At 46.2% G+C, this 23,415-nt stretch overlaps 1 long non-coding RNA gene across 1 annotated transcript; it reads left to right on the top strand.

The window, feature by feature from the left end:
• The first annotated feature begins 1,968 nt into the window (after positions 1–1,968).
• On the top strand, positions 1,969–18,972 carry LOC135178949 (uncharacterized). The gene is made up of 3 exons (XR_010303796.1): positions 1,969–2,057; positions 2,735–2,878; positions 18,904–18,972. It is a non-coding gene; the product is annotated as an uncharacterized LOC135178949 (long non-coding RNA).
• The last annotated feature ends 4,443 nt before the right edge of the window (positions 18,973–23,415 follow it).

Genomic DNA, 23,415 nt, shown 5'->3' with positions numbered 1-23,415 from the left:
GGGAAATGATGTCCTATTGAAATAACTCATTTTAGAGCTTAGATCTTAATGGAGCTATTATTGTTGTTATTAAAATACTCTGAAGTGAATTCAGATTTCATAAATATGGATGTTTTCTTTCTGGGCCACTTTGTCACTTGGAGCAAGTTAGCAGTGTGCCTACAGCCTCTAATGAGGCTTCCTGCTTCGCACAGAGTTCACTCACAGTTTCTTCAGTGACTCAACAGGCAGACCCCAGGATCTCTGAAGCCTTTGCCACATTCATTTCTCTGACATCACACAAAATCCCAAGTGCAAGAGAGGCTTTTGCTAACTCCTCAATGTGCAGTTGTTCCCAAGAGTGTCAGAAAGGTTCATGAAAGAAATGTGTTAAATTAGCAAAGCAAAATGAAGTAGCCTAGGATAAAGCTCCTTTTGTGTGCTTAGGTCCCCTTTTTGTGGCCAAGTGTCAAAGCATGCTCATGAGGATAGGTTGTGCCTTTTACCATTTGTATTCTGTTTTGAGGCCACCTTAAAACCATCTACTTAATGTTTATGTTGTGTAGCTAGGAGGTTTTAATTGAGCTTTGTAGTAACTGTCATCTCTGTGAGCCCAGCAGCTCTGTACCCTCTGCTTGCTTTTGTGGCCTTTCAGTAGCTATTAAGCTGTGCAGCCACAAATACACAGCAGTGTTTTAAGCTGAGGTAGAAATAATCATCTTCCTCCTTCCACACACACTTAGGCCATTCCTTCTCCCCAGCATCCATTTTGCCCCTGACCTTTGGTTCCATTAAAGCCATTTGTGATGAATGAGGCTGTAATACCTAATGCATTCAGGACATGATACACCAGGCAGTCAGCCACAGGAGGAGGCTGCTAATGGTTGGATTGCTCATTTCAGGCTGTTCTGGTTGCCTTTAGCCATCTAACAGCCTTTCACTGCTACATGTGATACCTAATAGAATCATAGAATCAGCCAGGCTGGAAGAGACCTCCAAGCTCATCCAGTCCAACCTAGCACCCAGCCCTAGCCAGCCAACTAGACCATGGCACTAAGTGCCTCATCCAGGCTTTTCTTAGTCTCTTTGTGTCAGTGTTTGAGTTGCTCTTTCAGTTTATTGCTGACTCTGTCCCTGTCACCTGGTCTCTGTTCTCCATTGAGCACTTCTGATGTTCTTTCCTGGTTTTCAATCAATACTACTTCTAGTTTACATAACAAGCTCAAAGCAGGGTGAACCAGGGCAGGTTACCCAAATTTCTGCCCATGGGTTCTGGTATCTCCAGAGACCAGATATTCTCTCTGGTCTCTACAATTTTCATGGAATCAACCAGGTTGGAAGAGACCTCCAAGCTCATCCAGTCCAACCTAGCACCCAGCCCTGGCCAATCAACCAGACCATGGCACTAAGTGCCTCAGCCAGGCTTTGCTTCAACACCTCCAGGGACAGTGACTTCACCACCTCCCTGGGCAGCCCATGCCAATGGCAATATGTTTTTCCCTAAAGAAAAGCATTCCATCCTTTTACCATTCCTAATATGCCTTAACAGCTTCCAGAATGGGTTCATAGAGCTCTGGAAATCCTAATGATACATCATGCAGTGTACCAACAGTCATTTTGTTTGGGAATAGCTCTTAATGAGCACTGAACAGAGCACACTTGAGCATACTGTTTTCCCAGGAATTTAGGAAACGTTAATTTCCTCTTCTCTAAACAAAACTGCAACCTTAAACCAGCCCCAAGTAGTTTAAACACTTTTAGGTCAATTATAGCTGCCTTTGAAAGGGTTTATTACATGCAAAATGGATGGTAAGGTTGTTGCTCTGATCCAGTTGCTCCAATCAAGCCGCCCTAGAATAATTGTTTCTCTATTTGCTCTCTTTAGTGACCTTGCTTCAGTGACCTGGAAAGTGTAAAGGGCCAAACTGTGCTGTCATACATGGGATTGGTGCCACTAATAATAGGTCTTTTTTCAGTGATCTTGACAGAGGCTTTGGTCCAGTGTTTCCCAGCGCTGCTGCAGAAGTCACGCACCTGTCCCTGTCTTCAGTGCATCACAAACTCCATGGAGCACAGAGGTACAACTATTCTTTTTCTCTTGCAAATTAAGAGCAACAAACAAAGCATTTCCTCTCCTTAACGGAGAAGTGGCTACCCGGTTAACACGTGGTGGGACAAGCTTTGCCTCTTAATGCTGGTAATGCAAGTGTGGAGTGTTTTGTCTGTGCTTAACGGACTGGGATCCTTACCTGTAGGTGAGGAAATTGATGTTTGCAATTTTCCACCCCTGTAGCACTTGCAAAACCCCCTTCATGGGGGGCATCCTGTTAGGCCATGACCAGAGGAAGACTCCTACCCTGCCCTTCCCAAAAAAAGCCTTTTGTGGGCTGTAAATGAAACAGGCACAAGGAGATGCTTGGGGATATAAAATAAAGATTTCTTTTGGCTTTTAAAGATAGAGATCTTGCCATGGTCCAAGACACTTGGATCCAGGTTTTCCAACGTTCAGAATTGTTTGAGAGCTCAGCACTTACCCTACAGCCACTTCTAATTTGCTAATTAATTTCCTGGGTTGTTTTTTTTGTTATTGTTGTTTTTTTTCTTTCTCTTCTCAAGTATCTTTAGTAAATTCAAACTAAGTCTTGCCATCTCTACCAACAGCTTTGCCTTTGCAGATATTCACTGAATAACTTCTGCTGAACAGAATCAAGTGAAAAAAATAATAAATTCAACTTTTCTTTCTCCCACTGTGCAGTCCACTCCCTTGCACAGAGCTCAGCTCGCAGTCCAGACCACCCACATCATGAGTGAATGCTCTGATCTTGCCCTCCAACCACCTGGAACTGGAGAACTGCCTCTGAAAATAGACTACACCCTCTTTTACTTCCTAGTGGCTCAGGTATGTTTTTCAGTACTTAAACACTTTGCAGACAAGAGTTAACATCCATTCTGCTGCTGTAATTATTACTGCAATGTTTACCACCTGGGGAAAAGGAAAAATAAAGGCCAAAAGCTATCAGCACACAAAAGTTCCACTGAACTGAAGTTACAGTTCATTATCCCTTTCTGCAGAAGGAGAAGGTCAGAATTTCTGTAGGGAACTTGAGGAATTGGGTTTACACTTCTGTAGTCCCTGTAGATCTGGAGCCAGCAGAAATCTGGGGTACATTATCTCTTGGTTCAGGAGAGTTGGTGTCACTGGTTGGTCCTTCGGGAGAAACTAGCTCCTTGAATCTGCACAACAGCCCCAGCAATCTGCATATAGCTCTGGGGAATTGACATCTCTCTGTGGCTGTTGTCACTCAGACCACTCTGGGATGCTGGACAAGAACCAGTCTTGGCATTCTTAGGACTTGTGCCTGAGAGAGGTGGTGCTGAAGGGAACATAGATGCCTGACGAGGCTGTGTTGAGAGACCTGAAAAGCAGTGCCACGAACTGTGAGTGGAAGGTTCAATGAAATATCTTGGTCTCACAGGTCTGCAGGGAATTTTAGCTTCCTTACTCCTTGGCTTAGGCACTAAGAGCAGAAAACAGACTATGAGAGTGATCTAATTAGAATTTAATTACCAAAAGGTGTCTAAATGGTCCATTCCCATCTGCCTAACGATGTCGGAGATGAGGTCTGGGAGGAGAATTACCATCTGTGTTCTGAGAAAGGGCTCAAATTTCACATCTGCTGACTGCAGGAAAGGCCAGAGAGAGAAAGATCCTGCTCAGGGAATCACCAGTTGTGAAAACTAACCATTTTCTAGGAAAGTACCACTGTGAGTTTCTACCTAAGAGCCTGCATTTCTAGACACTTGCACAGCATCAGCCGTCAGGGTTGTCCCCTGTTTTTCTGCTTCCAACCTGTGTTGCATTTGGAGAAAACACAGATAGTTTTAAGCAGATCATTTCTTCCGATGATATGCAGTGCAGAAGGGAGAGGATTAGAGAAAGTTGCTGATGAAGACATCCGAAGTGAGATACTGATCTAACTGCGTAGAGAAAAGATCATTTGCTGTGTATTACAGACTTTGTTCTTCAAGTCAGGTTCAGCCATGGTGCAACAGCAATAATTGACCCTAAGGATTTTTTTTTGGCTTTTAGTTTTCAAATGTTTTCATCTTCTTTCTGGAACCCACCCCCATGTGATAACAGATTTACAGTGTGCCTGACCTACATTCTTTGGGTTCATAATGGTCCAGCCTAGCCCACATTCACATTCCAGTGTCTCCTCATGAATAAACTCAGCCACCTTCCAGATGTGGTTCACAGTGCACTGCAGAAGTTATATAAAGATTTCCTAATCACAAGCATTAGGCTTTATTTAATTCAAGATTTTGCCTTCCAGTAAGCTCATCTTTTCATAGTGACAAAGCCAGTTCTGCAAGGTGCAAACTGGAAGCCCTTCGAGGCTGATTTCCTGCCAGTACAGGAGTCAATCACCACTGCCTTATCAAGCCAGAGAAAGGGAGGAGGGAGAAACACAAACAAACTTGGAATTTTCCAAATTAATCCTTGCTTGTAGCCTGGCTTATCTCTTTTGTCTTCCAGATTGAAAACTCCATGGGGTACAGAAATGTCTGCATTTGGGGATTTGTGTCAGAGTATTGTCACAAGAATTAGAACTCAGCACTGAGGAAGCAGTGCCAGCCACAGCAGCTTTATTTGGAGCCAGAAAGAAAAACATTTTTTTGATCCACCAGTACCTCTTTGAATGTGTTTTAAGGCAGAATTCAGCTCCCCTTACAGCCAGGGCTTTAGAAAATACCTTAGCTCTTCAGAGGCCTCCTGTGTTTAAAAGTTGTTCCTCTCATTATTCAGGCAGGAGGCTAAACAGTGTTTTAAAATGGTTTAATTAATACAGGTTTTTGCTAACACGTCTGCAAACATAACCTGTTTTCCCTGACTAGATAGGCACTTGCTCAACACTGCCTTTTCAGCTGCATTCCATGGCTCAGAAAAGATGTACTTAGGCCTTTGGAAAAGATTTCTAAGAAGCTGGAAATCAAAAAATGCTGACCTCATCAAGTTTTAGGGCCAGCACATTTCCCTTTACCTGACGGTTGCCAGGAACTTTTATCCACTAAGAATATACAGACTTACATATGCTCAGCTTGCTTACACAGATCTGTGCCTTTGCAGGTTGGCTGCAGGGTGACTCTTGCTCAGCTACTGAGCTGATTCCTCAGATCCTACAAGACCATCCATATAAATGGAAGCTAACTTGTTGTTAATCATAGAATCCTAGAATGGTTTAGGTTGGAAAGGACCTCAAGGATCATCCAGTTCCAACCCCTCACCGTGGGCAGGGACACCTCCCACTAGAGCAGGTCACTCAAGACCTCATCCAACCTGGCCTTGGAACACCTCCAGGGAGGTTGGGAAGCACAGAAGCACAGAATGTGATCAAAGATCCCTGGGCAACCTGTGCCAGTGTCTCACCACCCTCACTGCAAAGAACCCTTTCCTAACATCTAGTTTGACTCTCCCCTCTGCCAGTTTCAACCTCTTGTCCTGTCATTACAAGACCTTGACAACAGTCCCTCCCCAGCCTTCCTGTAGCCCCCTTCACATACTAGAAGGACACTATAAGATCTCCTCACTACCTGAAGGGAGGCTGTAGCCAGGTGGGGTTGGGCTCTTCTCCCAGACAACCAGCAACAGAACAAGGGGACTTAGTCTCCGGTTGTGGCAGGAGAGGTCTAGGCTGGCTGTTAGGAGGAAGTTGTTGGCAGAGAGAGTGATTGGCATTGGAATGGGCTGCCCAGAGAGGTGGTAGAGTTGCTGTCCCTGGAGGTGTTGAAGCCAAGCCTGGCTGGGGCACTTAGTGCCATGGTCTGGTTGATTGGCTAGGGCTGGGTGCTAGGTTGGACTGGTTGAGCTTGGAGGACCTTTCCAACCTGGTTGATTCTATGATTCTAAGCCATGATCTGCCATCTATGGCAGCTGTCTTGTCATCTATGAATATAAGGCTCCCTCACACAGAAGCTTCATGCTGTGAGCTGTGACATGAATTATTTGTTTGCACAAGTTCAGAACAGTCTATATATCAGTGCAGGTGTCGCTACGTGTTTGGTTCAGCACCCCCTGACCCAGCCAGCAGCCTTGCCCTGTCCCTTCCACAGCATAATTTGCCATGAGTTTGTCTCTTAAAGGGAAATTCTTATCAGCCAGTGACACATACAGATTATTCTGTTCCTGGGAGCTTGCTTTGGTTGATTGTGTCCCAGTGAGTAAAAGGAAACAACAGTTTGTGGATGCCACTGTGTAAGTCACCAGCAATATGCACTCTAGCACAGCAGTTTGTTTTGTGAGCTGCACAAAGACCTATGATAACAGCCTTTATCAAATGAATTGGTTGCACTTCTCTGCTGGTTGTCCTCTCCCATCTTGCTACGAGGAGCTTTTTACAGTTATTTCCATTGCTGTGCTTGATACAGTTTCAGCACATCTACAACTACCTGAAGGGACATTGTGCAGAGGCTGCTGCTGTGCTCTTCTCACAGGTCACTGGAGACAGAACAAGTGGGAATGGCCTCAAGCCGAGGCCGGGGGGGGTCTAGATTGGACATTAGGGAAACACTTTTCACAGAGAGAGTGGTCAGGGACTGGAATGAGCTGCCCAGAGAGGTGCTGGAGTCACCAACCCTGGAAGCGGTTAAGGGTGGTTTGGATGTGGTGCTTAGGGATGTGGTTTAAGCTGAATCTTGTTGAGTAGTGCTCTAGGTTGGACTTGGTGATCCTGAGGGGCTGTGCCAGCCTGGATGTTTCTGTGGTTCTGTGTGATAGTTCTGGTGCAAAAAGTGTCACTATTTTCCAATACAAAACATGAGGGATGCTTTAGCAGCACAGGCCTCACGTTTCCCTGTTCACTTTTTGCTCTTAAAATAGTCTGTTGCCAATTTCTGGCAGCTTCATTGCATATGCACTACACTGAGGTTTCCTGTTTCAACACAGACCTCATCTGGCATGGTGTATGCTGTGAACCCTATGTTTGAAGTGCTCTTACTCCAAGCCATCAGAAGCCTCCTTTCATGGAGTTTCTAGCAGAAGATGCTGAGTGATCCAGGTTTCAGGTGTGCAAGGAAGCATGTCTCTGTCTCTTCAGGCTCTGTGTGTGTCTGCTTGCTCTAGAGAAGAAGCAGAGATGTGCAGTTGCCCTGCCATTCCCTCATGGGTCAGCCAGGAAGTCATCTCTGCCCCAGTGCAAGGGCAGAGGTGCCAGGTTGTCCATCTCCACCCGATGGAGTGAGGGGCTGAATTTCTCTCTCTGCTCCTCCAATTGGTACAAGGCTCAGGTGTCCCCTTGATAAAATGTGCTCTTTGCCATTTCACCAAGGGGATGAGAGTCCACAGCTGATCTTTCTCTTCTAGGGAAGGGGTTATTCTGAGGTGAAGGGAGATAGCTACTGGAAAAGGATCCCGTTTAATAAAGAAACAGGCAATTCATTTGGCAGAGCAGACAAAAAAGGGCAATTGCTCCTTGACAAAGGAGCCATAATAGCATTAAGCTCAGGCTGTGTGTGGTCCACAGATGAAGTGTTTTGAAAGCCGTGGTTTGCCTGTCCTCACTGAGGGAGGGGAGAGAGAGAAAATATACCCTGTGCCATTGCTGCCTGTGAAAATGTTGTCTTCTTACAGGAAAGGCAAAGGAAACCACGAGGCCAACTGACACTGCCTGAGATTGAACATCCTATTCTTGTGGTCATGGCAAAAACTAGGCAGTGGTTTGAGCTTCCAGCAGTCCCCACCCCAAGGTCTGCATTTCACCCAGAGTACCCTGGCCTTAACTAACCACTTTGTTCCTTAAATCGTTGTTTTTCAAGGGAAATTTAATTTAGGAGATGCCTTTATAACTGAGTGAAATCCTACACCATGCAGACAAAATGATGGTTGTTTGAAATGATTCCCCTCTTGTCAGGACCATGTCCAGAAGTCAGATTCTGTTAGAGCCAGGAGAAGCGACCTGTGTTCTCTTCCAAACCTAATCCAGGGCTTCAGGGGCCAAATCCTGCCTTCAGCTCCACCACTGTACATTCAAAGTTACTCCACTGACTTCACATTTGGCCCTCTGTGTGGAAAACAAGATTTCACCTCTCTGTCATGTTTTGCTCAATTTCTTTTTGGAGTTCTCTTTGTCCATTTTGCTCTCCGATTTAAAAACACAGATTTAATCCCACCAGTAGATTAACTCGAGCCATAAAGAGTCCATGTAACGTGGGCCAAAAGAACAGCAGAATCTGGAATGTGCTGCTGGTGCCTGGAACTGGGGTCCAAAGGCATAAAGTGTCTTTTGCTCTGGCTGACGGGAAGCTGCCTCCCCTTGTTTTTGTGTTTCTGAGGAAGGCAGAGCAGTCCAGTTCGTGTTATTGCATGAACTGAAATCTGTTTTAATTAATTCTGAACACCAGGGACTGTCAGCTTTAAGGATCTTATTTCATCGTGGTTTTCAGTAAATTGTTACCAGGATTGGTTCTGCCTTAGGAGCCAACTTGAGCCTGGCCCTTACATGTGCGAGGGCAATGAGGAGGAAGGAGTCTGTTACCAGCCTTTCCCTTCACATGGCTCACACAGAAGTACATTAAAATGTCTGTCTGTGTCTTCCTCCCTCTCCTCCTTTCTTCCTCATGATGGAAGAAGGCAAAGAAACAGGTGGGGAAATAGAAGTATTCTAGAACTGTGAGACTGGATAGTAAATGGGCTGCCCAGGGAGGTGGTGGAGTCGCTGTGCCTGGAGCTGTTGAAGCAAAGCCTGGATGAGGCACTTAGTGCCATGGTCTGGTTGATTGGCCAGGGCTGGGTGCTAGGTTGGACTGGATGAGCTTGGAGGTCTCTTCCAACCTGCCTGATTCTATGATTCTATTCTATGACCTTTCAGAACTTTGTCTGGCAGCAGGAAGTCTCAGCCTGTTTCTGAGCAGAGTGGAAGCTGGGGCTCTCGGCTGTGCCCGTGCTGGCATGTCTCTGGAAGCATGGGCTGGGTGGGAACACACAAGTATGAGATTAGGCAACAAACTCTGGTTTTCAGCTCCATGCTCATTACATGAACTGGCCAGACTTGCATGTGCAGTGAAAGAAAGAGAAAATAATCCTGTCCTAGAAAAGCCATTCCTTCCCTCTGTGTGTGCATCCAGAAACCTGGGACCTGATTTACCCTTTCCTTAATGGAAATGAAAACTAAGTGCAGTGTTACAAATGCTTCTTCCAGGCAATAGCATCGGAGGTGCAGAAGTGGCTGCAAGGGATGATCACTAGTCAGCCAACTTAGCCTTTGGGAACTACCTAAGCAAAATGTGTTTTCATATGAACACACTGCCTCAGGCTTCACACCCAAGCTCAGGTTTCTATTGGAAGTGCAGGTATGGTTAATCCAAAATTGAGCAAGTCTGCCTTCCACCACCAGAACCATATTCTTCTCCATTAACCACATTCCCATCTGCTTTTTATTCTGCCCCTGAGTTTTTTCTGTCCTATAAAAGCTTTGGCTTGCAGTCTGTAATTTCACAGGCTTGTGTGTGAAGGAGTTTCTATTTAGCATTCTTTTATTATCACTGTTGTTGTAGACTTCACAGGGAGTGGGGATGCTGAGCAAAGGGAGGTGGTGGGAAGCAAATGGCAAAGCAGTTGGCTGCTTTGCAGCTCTTTGTATAGGAGAATCCTTCCTGCCTCTTCCCACCTCTTATCAAGGAATAGGAGTCAAAAAGTTGATCATACCCTGAAGGAGAGGCCTTTTGTGACACATGCTGGCAAGCTACTGCTCCAGGTTCTGTCTAATGTATGAAGCACTGAACGTTACCTTCCCCCTATGGCTTCTTAAAGCAGAGCTGTAAACAGCTGAGGAGAGAAATGGAAAAAGCTTGGGAGGAGAAAGCTGCAGCTGACACTTTGATGGTAGTTTGACTGTAAAATGGTACTATTATTCCTGTTGTTGCTGCTGTTGTTGCTGTTGTTGTTATATTGTTATATTCTCTGCTGAGATTTTCTTTGCCACAATGCTGCTGCCATCACCCATTCTCACACAGAGAGGAGTCAAGGGCTCAGCTCAGCCTGTATCTCTGTGACCTCCTACACTGGGACATGCAGCAGAGCAGCGATGCACATGGCAGGGTTGAGGCTGCTTGGGATAAATGCAGCTTGGCTTTAAGTTAGTTTGGGGGTGGGAGATGGACTGACCTGCTCCTGTTCCCCAGGTTAAATTAGGAGGCTGCTGATTTTATTTCAATAAACTTAGCCAGAGAGAATCTAGCCAGAAAGCTGGCAGAAGGGGTTGCTACTTCTTCACTTGTGTATTTTAAATACATATCATTAAAATTCCTCAGGGTATTGCTGCTGGTAGTCTCTAGCACAGATGATCTGTGCTAGTCTCAAGTGATGTTCCATCAGGAACTTGCTAATTACTTTGCACTGTTGAACTAAGCAGGAATTTCTTTGTCAGAAAGGCCTGAAAAAGTCTCTTCCCCCCCTGGTAAATAAGTTCTTGTTAAGCAATCTCCAAAGGACAGTGGGGGAAAGGAACTGGGAAGCCCTAAGATATTGGCTAGTACATTTTGGGGAAGAAACAGAACAGCATTATCTTGAATTTCCAACAATGGTCCAAAATAACAACTCAGGATAGAGAATTGCACTCGCAGCATTCAAGGCTAAGGCTGTTCAAGCTAAGGGAAGGACTCTGCCAGAAACGGTTAGAGCGCTTGTCAAAGGAAATAGTCATGATCATTCAGACAAAACCATTGCCTTTGACCTTTCCTTTATGAGTGAATAGCCTTCCTCCTGAAGAAAGCACACTTCCTAATGGTGGCAGCTCTCCAGAATGGTATAGAAGTGCTTATTCATCAGTGATGTGACGTGATCAGTGTTAGGAAATTTGTATTAGGTTGCATTTTTGCTGCTTTGAGTCAGTTTGCAGAATCCCAGTTCTGATTTCTTCCACATATAAGAACCAATGACTCGAATGAGGAAAAAAACATTTCCTGTCCATGTTAGCAGAGAGCAAAGCATCTTTTTTGTGGGTACAGCATGTAGTGTTCAAGGCAGGTGCACTAACCAGCACATCCCATTGCTCTGGTCTCCCAGCTAGGGGACTGCTCACAGTGTGATGTGGCTCCAGTGCAGCACTCAGAGTGCACAACACAACCTTGTCCTCATGCAGATTTGGGATGCCATCAAGCTGTGCAGTAGGAGCTGGGTGGTGGAAACCACTGCACACACAGACAACCTGCATGGTATTAGTGAGCCAAATACAGTTTTGTCATACTGGTTTGGCTTATTGCTGTCATTCTGCCTGTTATTGGGGCCTGAGTCAGGAGAGGGCCTCTCTGGACAGTATAGATTAGAATCACAGAATCAGAGAATCATAGAACCATAGAAACAGATTAGAAGAGACCTCCAAGCTCATCCAGTCCAACCTAGCACCCAGCCCTGGCCAATCAACCAGACCATGGCACTAAGTGCCCCAGCCAGGCTTGGCTTCAACATCTCCAGGGATGGTGACTCCACCACCTCCCTGGGCAGCCCATTCCAATGCCAATCACTCTCTCTGACAACAACTTCCTCCTAACATCCAGCCTAGGCCTCCTCTCTGGCACAACTTGAGACTGTGTCCCCTTGTTCTGTTGCTGCTTGCCTGGCAGAAGAGCCCAACCCCACCTGGCTACAGCCTCCCTTCAGGGAGCTGCAGACAGCAATGAGCTCTGCCCTGAGCCTCCTCTGCTGCAGGCTGCACACCCCCAGCTCCCTCAGCCTCTCCTCACAGGGCTCTGCTCCAGGCCCCTCACCAGCTTCATTGCCCTTCTCTCAACACCTTTCAGCACCTCAACACCTCTCTGCAATTGAGCAGCCCAGAACTGGACACAGCACTCAAGGAGTGGCCTAAGCAGTGCTGAGTACAGGGGCAGAAGAACCTCCCTTGTCCTGCTGGCCACACTGCTCCTGAGCCAGCCCAGGATGCCATTGGCTCTGCTGCCCACCTGGGCACACTGCTGCCTCATCTTCAGCTACTCTCTACCAGCATCCCCAGCTCCCTCTCTGCCTGGCTGCTCTCAGCCACTCTGTCTTCAGCCTGTAGCACTGCTTGGGGTTGTTGTGGCCAAAGGTTGAATCTTGATGTATTACATCTTGTACTGATATACCTGGGGGGGCTGAAAGGTGAGATATATGTAATTTGCACAGTGAGATCCAAATGCTACTTTGGTCCAGCAGGTGTTAGTGCTGGCCATATCATTCCTGTGGCTAGAAGCTTTGTGACATTACCAAGACATTGCTGAGCTACCTGCAGTTCAAATAACAATGAATTACTGTGGTCTAAATTGTGAGTGTAGATAGCAAGTCCCAGGTGACTTTGCTGCCACTGTATCAGTGGAACACAAGGTCAAATTTCCCTGGAACTGGAGGCAGATTCTTTAGTGGAAGCTAGGTCTGTAGCTTCTAGCCCTGCTGCTTCTCCTTTACAAGTGGAAGGAATAGCTAGAGCTAAGGGATGATGCAACAGAACCCTCTTTTCACCCTGGAAATCCTGGCTTCTGGATGCTTCCATCTTTCTGGCCAGAGCTCAGCAGATGGATTTGCAGCTTCCTGAAACTGACTCCACAAGAAGATGTCTCTCCTCTGGTGTTTTCCCAGATACTCTTTCCTAGAAAGAAAAGGAAGAGTTGATGCAACTCAGTCAGTAAGCATTCCATAACGTGGTAGAACAACTTACTGCATGGTTTGTGATCCAGCTTACTGCTAGGCCCAGAGAAAGATCATAGCTAATGAGACAATCTTGAGCAGCATGCCAGACTTGACTTACTGTCTGGGGAGGTTACTGCTGACAGATACCTGAGTCTGCCACAGTACTAAGTCAGAAGCTGTTGTGGTATCATTAAGGCTCATGGTACAAGAAGGATGACATGGATCAGTGGAGCACAGAGACTGTGTGAGAGATTGTCTGCTTCCTCTTCTCACTGGGCTTGATGCATCCATCCTGAGAAACTTCACCTTACAGTGAAAGCTCTGGTGCAAAGCTGCCTGCAGCCTCTGCAGAAGACAGCTATGTGCTGCAGGCCAGCTGCTTCTTTCATCAACTTGCCTCCTAGGTCTGTGCCACAGTGGACCCCAGGGTGCAGGGCATTCAAGGAGTCAGAGTGAGGTCTGCTGAATTTTGGATGCAAAGGCAGCATGACTGCTGTTGCCCTGCACGAGCAGAGAGGCCAGGTAGTGACCACTGCTTACCTCAGTGCAGGAGGATCTGTAGATGAGCAGAAAGCAATGCAGAAGAATGCATAGAATTACTGCTGTTAGTACTGGCATGCTGCAATGGTACTCACACTTAGCTGTTCAGCATCATTTGGTATCTTCCACGTTTGAGTTTTGGTTACTCCACCACTGAGCAATCTCATTACAGGGATATAAAGCTTCCCTCCCACAAGCATTGTCATGACAATATGCCCACAAAGGCTTTGCCAACCTTTGTTAATTGCTTCATTGTTTCATACGTGTTGATCATTTCAGTCTTCTTAGCTGATTATATCTGCAGGTAGTGAAGATACTCTTAAACCCAGGAGATTAGGCAGGGCAAAGCTCCTTCTGTAGTGCTCTGGAAGAGTGTGGGAATATGGTTGTGGCTGTACTCACACACACACCTGGGTGGTGTTCCACGCCGTAGTGAAGATCTGTAAATCCAAGTGATGCTTGCTTTGCTGGATCTCTTGGAAAGCTGTTGACATTTTAATCTGTGTTGTGCCAAGGTGATGTTGCTGTTTCCCGTGACATGTGGGGTTCCCTGCTGTGGGAGGTTTGTCTGGGCTGATGGTGGCTCATGGCAGCTACCAGCCTGAGGGGTCATGCCTGATGTGTGTATGGCCCTGCACTCTGCAGAGAGGCATGCCAGGCTGCTTCGTGCTTATCCTGCCTATGGGTTGGCTGGGGGAGCTGCTCTCCTTATCTTTCCAAGCCCATGTGTCTGGAGCTGAAGTTCATAAATTCCAAAAAGCCAGATCCCAGCGTGGGGTGAGCCCCTGTTTGTCAGTGGCCTCTTAGCGCTGGCATCTGCTGTTTGAACTGAATTCCTCTCAGCCTACGTTCGCTGCCTCGCAGCTCAGAGCATTTTCACCTCAGACAGAAAATGCACATGCAGAGACCGAAGCATTGCATGGTCACCTCCTGCTTCCCAGTCACTGTGCTCTGCACCTTTGCCACTCACATGGCAGCAGGCGAGGAAGGTCCATTTAACAGCTGCCATTTAGGACATCTCTTATGGACCGCAGCTGTTGACAGCTATGTGGCAAGGATGAAATGCATCCCCATAAAAAGCAGCAGGATGAAGGCTGTGCCAGCACACAGAGTCTGTCTAATCCTCACAACAGACTCAGGTGCAGCAGGCTGCAGCCAGGATCTGAGTGGATGACTGCAATCCCAGCCACATTCTATAGTATTTTTAAGGTACAATCCATCTGCCCCAAGCAATTTCACTTCCCTGTCTCTGGTGCTGTCCTGGCACTTCAGCTAGGAAACAGCAAACACAACATCCTTCTTGTTCTGCTGCTTTTCCTCAGAGAAACTTAGGAATTTGCATTTTTAAAATGCTGATCTGCAGCTTGTTTAGACCCAGCAGTAACTCTTGGACGTCCCCAGCTTACTGCAGGGGGTTTGAATCAGATCACCCTTAAAGGTCCCTTCCAGTCCAATGCATTCTAAGTTTCTGATTTCTGGCTTTATGCTGAGATTTTGACAGGGGCTTTGTGGGAATATCAAGTACAGATGTGCAGCTGTATGGTCCTGTAAGAGCAGATTTATAGCTGCATAAAACTTTTTAGTGTTTTAAGTTCATAACCATAATGTCCCCCTGCATTTGGGCATGTCACACTGTGTTTGCCAGAGCATCTCTTTTCAGTTGCTTATGCAGACATGAAGCTGGAAGCAGTTAGCATCTGCTGCTTGGTGCAGCTGGGCCTGTGTGCTTGCTGCTTGTTACACACATGTTCAGTGCCCCAGTCCTGCAAAGCACAGTGTGCTCCCCAAGAGCAGAGAGCCTATGGCATCCTGGCCTGGATCAGAAACCGTGTGGCCAGCAGGACAAGGGAGGTTCTTCTGCCCCTGTGCTCAGCACTGCTCAGGCCACTCCTTGAGTGCTGTGTCCAGTTCTGGGCTGCTCAATTGCAGAGAGATGTTGAGGTGCTGGAAGGTGTCCACAGGAGGGCGCCAAAGCTGTTGAGGGGCCTGGAGCAGAGCCCTGTGAGGAGAGGCTGAGGGAGCTGGGGGTGTGCAGCCTGCAGCAGAGGAGGCTCAGGGCAGAGCTCATTGCTGGTTGCCTGGGAGAAGAGCCCAGCCCCACCTAGCTACAGCCTCCCTTCAGAGAGTAGTAGACAGCAATGAGCCTGTGGACACCTTCCAGCACCTCAACATCTCTCTTGACTTGAGGAGCCCAGAACTGGACACAGCACTCAAGGAGTGGCCTGAGCAGTGCTGAGCACAGGGGCACAAGAACCTCCCTTGTCCTGCTGGCCACACTGCTCCTGAGCCAGCCCAGGATGCCATTGGCTCTCTTGGCCACCTGGGCACACTGCTGCCTCATCTTCAGCTCCTCTCTCCCAGCACCCCCAGCTCCCTCTCTGCCTGGCTGCTCTCAGCCACTCTGTCCCAGCCTGTAATGCTGCTTAGGGTTGTTGTGGCCAAAGTGTAGAGCCCTGCACTTGGCCTTGTCCAATCTCATTCTATTGGCCTCTGCCCACCCATCCAGCCTGGGAAGGTCCCTCTTCAGGGCTCTCCTACCCTCCACAGCTGCTCCTGGCTTGGTGTCATCTGCAAACTTACTGATGCTGGACTCAATCCCCTCATCCAGATCTTCAATAAAGATATTGAACAGGACACGCAGTCTTGGTACTGTGGAGCAAAAGTTGTGGCATCACTGCCAAAACCAAGGAAAAAGCATTTCTAAAGGAGAACTTCCTTGGTCTCTTGATCAGGTCATATCACCCTCCATCTTCTGACAGCCTAGGAGGTGAGTTAAACACACTTCACCCAATGTTTTTTTCTGTTTGCATCCTTCTCTCTGTTCCCCATAAGGATTTTGTCTGGATCAGTGATTTCTACCACCTATAAAGGAAACCCTGCCAACACATCCAACCTTCAGAGGAACAGGAATACCCAGGGGAAGCTTCCAGGCTTTCTAATAACACTAGGAGGAAGAATATTTTAAAAAACCCTATTTTATTAACATTTAAAAAGCCAATTTTAAGTGGGTGCTACCCTTAAAAAACAAACCCAAACCAACAGCAATAACAACAGAAATCAATCAAACAAACAAACAAAAAACCTCACATCAGAGGAACCCTTTGTGAACTATTCAGTGCCTGTGATGAAAGACCTTACTGATATCTGAAGCCTCAGGATCAACCCCATCAGAGTGCCTTTTTCCTTGAGGATCTGTGTAATAGATCCTGAATGACAGGAATGCCTGTGCCTTCCTGCCTGCCTGCCTGCAACAGCTACTGCAGTGGAACAGATTTCAGCATGCAGTGAATGAAGCAACCAATTCAAGATTGTGCCATGATAGCTATGCCATAAAAATCTGCACCAAGTAAATATTTAGTTCCTGATATACCAAATCCTTTACCAAAGGCTTTCGTCTCAAACCCCACAGAGAGCTCTCTGCCTGTGAAAGCCCACAGTGAGTATGGGCAGCTTGCAGACAGGCAGAGGATTTACACTCTAGAGAAAAAGGTGACTCTAAATCCTTTGAAATATGATGTAATAGCCTCCAGCAGAAGCAGATGAATGAATAAGCAGGAAACTTTATTTGGAGGGTCAAGTGCAGCTCTTTCAGCTGATCATAAGTTTCCTGTGAAGAGTTCAGTTCATGCTCTTCACAAACTGTGGCTTGCTGGTGGATTGTTCCTGGTGACTGTTCACATACCAGCGCTGCAGTTGTGTGGCTGATCAAGCAGCAGTAGTTGTATTTCTCACCACCATGGATGACTCTGTGGACAAAGTGGTGGCCTAAGCACTGACCTGAGATATCAGTACCTTCAAGGAGGTAGCAGTCAGTGGAGGGATAGAGATAGGAGAGAATATATGGTGCCATGTAGGGAACTTAACATCTTGTTTTTACAAACAGCTAAACCATTTTTCTATTCACCTGTACCTTAGAATTTATTTTCCCATCCTTGTATTTATTTTTCTTAATGAAAGTATTTGTGCCTGGGAGAAGCAAGTGGAGTGTGGCACTTCTGTTACGTAACTGAGGAGCTGCAGAAAGGACAGAGCCTCTTAACAGGCACTTAGTGCCATGGGCTAGTTGATTGGCTAGGGCTGGGTGATGGGTTGGACTGGGTGAGCTTGGAGGGCTTGTGCTAGTTTGAGGCAAATTGGAATATTTCAATGAGAGAAAGTAGATTATAGGCTGTGAAAAGAGAACAGTGGTGATGGAGACTTCCCTCACCAGCTTCGTCACCCTTCTCTGGACATGTTCCAGCACCTCAACATCTCTCTTGAATTGAGGAGCCCAGAACTGGACACAGCACTCAAGGGGTGCTGAGCACAGGGGCAGAATAACCTCCCTCTTCCTACTGGCCACACTGCTCCTGAGCCAGCCCAGGATGCCATTGGCTCTCTTGGCCACCTGGGCACACTGCTGGCTCATCTTCAGCCTACTATCCACCAGTATCCCCAGGTCCCTCTCTGCCTGGCTGCTCTCAGCCACTCTGTCCCCAGCCTGTAGTGCTGCTTGGGGTTGTTGTGGCCAAAGTGCAGAACCCTGCACTTGGCCTTGTTCAATCTCATCTTATCTACATCTTCTGTACAAAGCATTTGACTTTGGCTCACAGATCTTTCAACCCAACCTGTAAACTCATTAGACCTCCTGTAAACTCATTAGACCTACTGTCCCTGCCATCATATAGGCTGAGGATTAAACCCAAAAATCTCAAAGCCACTCCACTGAAAGAAATACATAAAATTCCCTTTCAGGACTGACATTCACATCCCACAATAGGGTTGCCTTTCTCACATGCAGAGGTTTCACCTCCCCAGACTTTACATGTCACAGGTATGGCTGTCTACCTCTGAGCTGGCTGTCTAGACTCTTTTTATAGTCAATGGAGATAAACAAGCACTTCAAGAACACAAATATCAATTTAGGCATCTGCCTTTTGGAAGTGATTAAATATGTCCTGGTTGCCTATATCTCACCACTGACTATAAAGGAGGAGTAGATGAGTAGCACATATGCAAACCACCACACTGTAGGTGAGTACAGGGAGATGGATCCCAGCCTAGATGACTTGAGTGGCTAGTTGGCTTCATATAGTAGGACTGCCCTTTGGCTGAGGCTGAAGGCAAGGGTTAGGGCTGCCCCTGCAACTGCCCTTACTACAGCAGAAAGCATTAGTGCTGTGAGAGGTTTGCATTTCTCATTCCTCCAGTCAGATATGTGATAAGTAAATGTGGCTGGCTGAAAAGCAACCACTTAGAATGAGAGCTAGGCACTGCTAATGCAGGCATCCTGAAGTCTGCAGAGATGATAATTTGTAGTGGGGCTAATTTCTCCCCACAAAGTACCAGGTCCCAAACAATGTGAGTTTGTGCCTTAAGGTGTTACCCTGTAGCCTGAGAACATCTTAGGGAGGCACCATCTTACTGTTGTCTCTGTCTCGTGGTGGTAGGTCCTGTCTTTGCAATGTTCAGAGCTATTGGTACATTCCTTAGATGAAACTTCTCCTCAAAAGCATTTGTTTTTAAATACTGCCTAATTTTCACAGGTTTGGCTGTGTGTTCCCACTGGCTATCAAAAATATTCCAGGAGATCTGGTGGCTTTAATCTTTGGCTCAAGTTGTTTTAATAACTTCACTTTGGGAGCGCTGTGGCATACGTCTTGGATTCGTCTGCTAGGGTGAGACAGGAGCTTCAGCTAGACACATTTTAACCCTGGCTGGCATTCAGGCATTTTTCCTTCTCTCTTCAGATACTTCTAGGTGATCTTTTGATTTGCCCACTTCAAGACACCAGTTGAAAGGAACTGCTTAAGCGTGGAGATTGGAACAAAGAAAGGTAAGAGAAAGCAGAATTTCTAGCTGACATAATGTATTATCTTACTTGAATTTGTGAGGTGAACTGTTCAAATTGTATTGTATGAAAAGGCTCTCCAACCAAAATACTCTCTGATGGGAGCCTGGTTTTTTGGGCTGTAACAGGAACCACCAGCCTGCAGTGTCCTTATATCTGCTGCTGCTTAGCCTGCTAGCTCCCTGCTATTCTGCACTGCAATCCAATTCTCCTTCAGGAGGCTTTCAGTACACCTTTGCCTTGTGTTTTTGGAGAACAAACCATGACCAACCAAACAGCTGGGGTGGTGATTTCTTGCCAGTGCTTCTCATTGGAGTATTATTCTCTGATGTGACCATGCATTCATTTTTGTTCCTGAAACCATGGTCATCTCTTATTGCTAATACAAGACCCAACCAAATATGTCTGAGTCACTAAGTTTGTGTTGTGCTGAACTTGCAAAAGCCTTGCTATGGCAGAAAAAAACAAAACCATGTATTCACTGGGCACGAGGAGAGGTGCAAAGGTATTGTCCTTATGGAGGGAAACTCTTGCTGATTAATTTTTGAACAGCACAGAGCTGAGGAAGTTTATGCATGGCTGGCCAAGCAGCCAGCCTGCTCCTTCTTCCTTGCTTAGTCCAGAAAGAAAAGGGAATTTCCCTTGTATGAAGTAAAGTAGTCAACTGATGCCCTGGCAAAAACACAGAGGACAAACATTTACCAGTGAATTTCCATTTCAGAAATGGGAAGGAGAGTCTCCTACAAAAATCACAGAGGAAATCTCAGTGTATTAGCCCAAAGCAGAATTGAAAACTGGCCCTTTTCTGTACAGGCTTTGCAGTATACCCTTGCCTCTGTTTACCTACATCAATATTAAACAGAATAACAGAGAACAGACAAGAAGCAGCTTAATAACCAGTGAACAACTCTAAAATGTGTGAGCATAGAGTTGCCTCAGTTATATATGTTTTGTGTTCCTGTCCTCAATTCCACTGCCAAACCATCTGAACAACTACAGTCTGAAAGAGACAGCAGATAATGTCATCTAGGAGCTGGCCAAAAGAGCACTATAGATTCAATTTACCTGAGAAGGATTTTGCAACCAAAAGGGAAATGTAGGCTTTTTCCAAGCTTAAAAGAAAGTCCTTTTTGCACTGAGTCATTGTTGCATAGAGATGTTTTGGTGTGTAGTTTGACATGCATGGGTTTTGCTCAGTTAATTTGTATTAGCTTTTCTATTGGAGTGTTACATTTCTTGTGCCATAGTGAAGCACATATTTTAATTCCAAATGTAAGCATAGGGCATAGAAGAGTTTAGAGATCGCTACCAGGAGCCACAGGTGACTGATTGCAGGGCGAAGCCTCAGAGGAGTGCACAGATTTTCATACTATCAGTATGACATCAACTTGGGGGCTGTAGCAAGCACTGTCATATTGTGTCAGCCCAGAATTTCCAACCCATTTGCATGAGAAATTAGCATCATTTTTATTGTTTTAAAACCAAGCCCATATGAATTTAATCTCCTCCTCTATCAGCTCCTGTTTCCTCTGTCAAGGTGGCTTGGCAGGCAAACCAGAGGCAAATGGATTTCCACATGACCTACTTTATCTGGTGAGATATATAAATAGTCTACTCCAAAATTTTGAAGGACTTGTTTGAAACACTTTGGAACTCACTTGTGAAAGAGCACAAAGGCAGTGGAGGAATCAACATACAAATGCTTGTGGAAGGGAGGTGGTAACTGAGATGAAACCCCCGTCAGATGAGCCCATAGTCCAGCACAGTGAGCTGGAAGGTGGCACAAGCGCTGTGACTGTGCATCTGGCCATCACACAGCAGGGCATGGCATCATCTCGCTGGTCAGAGTGCATTTTATTCAGAGCTTTGTGCTCTGTGTGGCTGGTGATGGTATCTGACCCTGTGGCTGCTGCTGCTCTGGACAGCAACAACTGGAGGGGGATACAGAAATGGCAGTTTGAGTGGTGTGGTAGCTGTGCCCAAAGTGGTTTTGGTGCTGTAGGCGGTGAGGATGGATCCCTTCAGAGCTCCTAGCTTCTCTAGCTGCTTTGATGGGCACCCCTTCTCCTTGGCCACTAGCAGGTGCTTTTTTAAAAAGCTCTTTTTAAAAGATAGGAGGAAAAACTCCCACAAACTTCAGTAACCCAACTGGCTGCAAACCAGCGATGGGCTGGTGAGAGTTTGCTTCCTACCGGTGAAGCAAACAAGAAGAGGGAGCCTGCTAGAAAAATAAAGTGGCAGTTCCTCACAAACACTGACTGTCTGCAAAGCAAAAGAGATGGATTGATCCTGGTGAGCACAATGAGACCTCTGCAGCTTCTTAGACCATCACCGATACACTGGCCAAGCAAAGAAAATCCACTTCCCTCCAGGACTGGCCCTGTACAGAAACACAAAAGACCTCCTTAGTGCAATTAATTGAGCTCAAAGGACCTTTATCCTCTGGCCTTCCTGAAATCAGCATGCTGGCACAGAAGTTACTTGTGGGGAGAGAGTGATTTTGTCCTGACACAGCGTTACAGCAGTCCTGCAAGCACTGACCATCCTAGGGGGTGACTGGTACTTGCAAGGCCAAGTCCTGTTGCAGGACTGTTTCAAGATGGGGCACACTTAGTGGTGTTTAAACTTTCAGAACAAAACTGTAGCAGGCAAACAAGCTGAAATATTAATTCTTGACAGAGGTCTTTTCAACTTTTATCCTCATTTCAGGGCATTATGCCCCAGCCTAATGTAGCTGAGCATAAGGATCTTTCTACATGGAGAAACTGGTGTAATTATTTCAGAGGCACCCACTGACCTCTCTTCAGAGACAGTTTTACAGCTGCAGATGTTGAGTCAGGCCTAAATATCATTCCATTTCATTGGTGTTCTTAGAATCATAGAATCAACCAGGTTGGAAGAGACCTCCAAGATTATCCAGTCCAGCCTATTACCCAGGCCTGTGCAGTCAACTAGACCATGGCACTGAGTGCCTCATCCAGTCTTTTTTTGAACATCTCAGGGGTGGCAACTCTTAGTTGCTTCAGTTTACCCTAGCACAAGTTATGAACCATGGAGTGTTGCTGGCTATGCACAGAAATCCACAGCACTACTACTGTTAGTTTTGCTGGCTGCTCAGGTACATGGGAAGAGAGGCAGAGATAACTCCCTCAACGTGATTAGTGAAAGCACTGCTAGAACTGTGAATGGGCGACTCAAACAGCTGGAAGCAGAAAGGGGCATCCACCACCATGACTAGAAAGGGAGCACCTTAGCTAGCTGTGTGGAAATCACAGAATCAACCAGGCTGGAAGAGACCTCCAAGATCACCCAGTCCAACCCACCACCCAGCCCTGTCCAATCAACCAGACCATGGCACCAATCATTCTTTGCAATCCAACAAGCCAATAAATCCTTTTTATGTCCAGTGTTGAGGCTTGCAATTAGACTCAACAACAAGCTATGGCCCAAAAGGCAGCTTTCATTACTTATTATTTATCACTGCTCTTGACATTAACTCCTTTTCTCTAACCTACAATTTGCTGTTCTATGTCAGGGATGAAACCCACACACAGAAGTTGTCTCCAGATAGCTATTTTCAGGAAAATGAATCAAACAAATATATGACAAGTACATGAAAATGAATGCTGGACTCCAGGCTAGTGCTGGTTTCAGCATGTTTGAAAACACAAATGTTGTATTTTGACCTTGGGGACAGTTTGGTGTCTTTTGACCAGGTAGCTTGTTTGGTTGGTGCCTCCTTAGAGTCTGCTTAAGCCAAAAATCTCTGGCTTTCTTTGATTTGCCCTGGAGACTTGGGTTAATTAGTGGGATCAAAATGAACCACTGGATCTCGCTACAACACCCTACTGCCAGTGGCATTTCTAGTAAGTTCATGCTGATGCTACATGGTCTTGCTCTGACCATAGCAAATTGTGGTATTACCTGGGACTTGGATAACCTCACGCTGTGATTCTGGAACCACAGCATTAGTAGTTCAGACAGAAGAGCTATGCTGAAACCCAGAACGAAATCAGAACCTAGCAGCGCAGTTTGAGTTCATGCTTACCAAATGCATGCACCAAGTCACTTTTCCACTCTTTCCAGCAGCTGAAATGGTGATGTGTGGAAATGTAGATGAGGACGGTTTGGATGCTGGAATCTGTGCACTTTAAATACCGGTAAGGCAGACATCCACCGTTTTTTTCAGATGTTTTTGGTAAAATATCTTTGACAGTCTTTCTTGTAGTGCTTAAGAGTGCTTTTACCTGTGGTAATTGTGAAAAGATGTATGGTGAAATGGATGCAGTTATTGTAATGCCTCTAGGCTTTCATTCACTTTTGCCTTGCCTGTTACCCGTGCCCCTGTTAAAACGCAGGGGCAGGAATAACTTCGTTACTACTTTTTATCGCAGTGCTCCCTTCAACAGCA

This window comes from Pogoniulus pusillus, chromosome 10, assembly GCF_015220805.1.
Source record: "Pogoniulus pusillus isolate bPogPus1 chromosome 10, bPogPus1.pri, whole genome shotgun sequence".
Classification (NCBI taxonomy): Eukaryota; Metazoa; Chordata; class Aves; order Piciformes; family Lybiidae; genus Pogoniulus; species Pogoniulus pusillus.
This window is presented reverse-complemented; position numbering and strand designations above follow the sequence as displayed.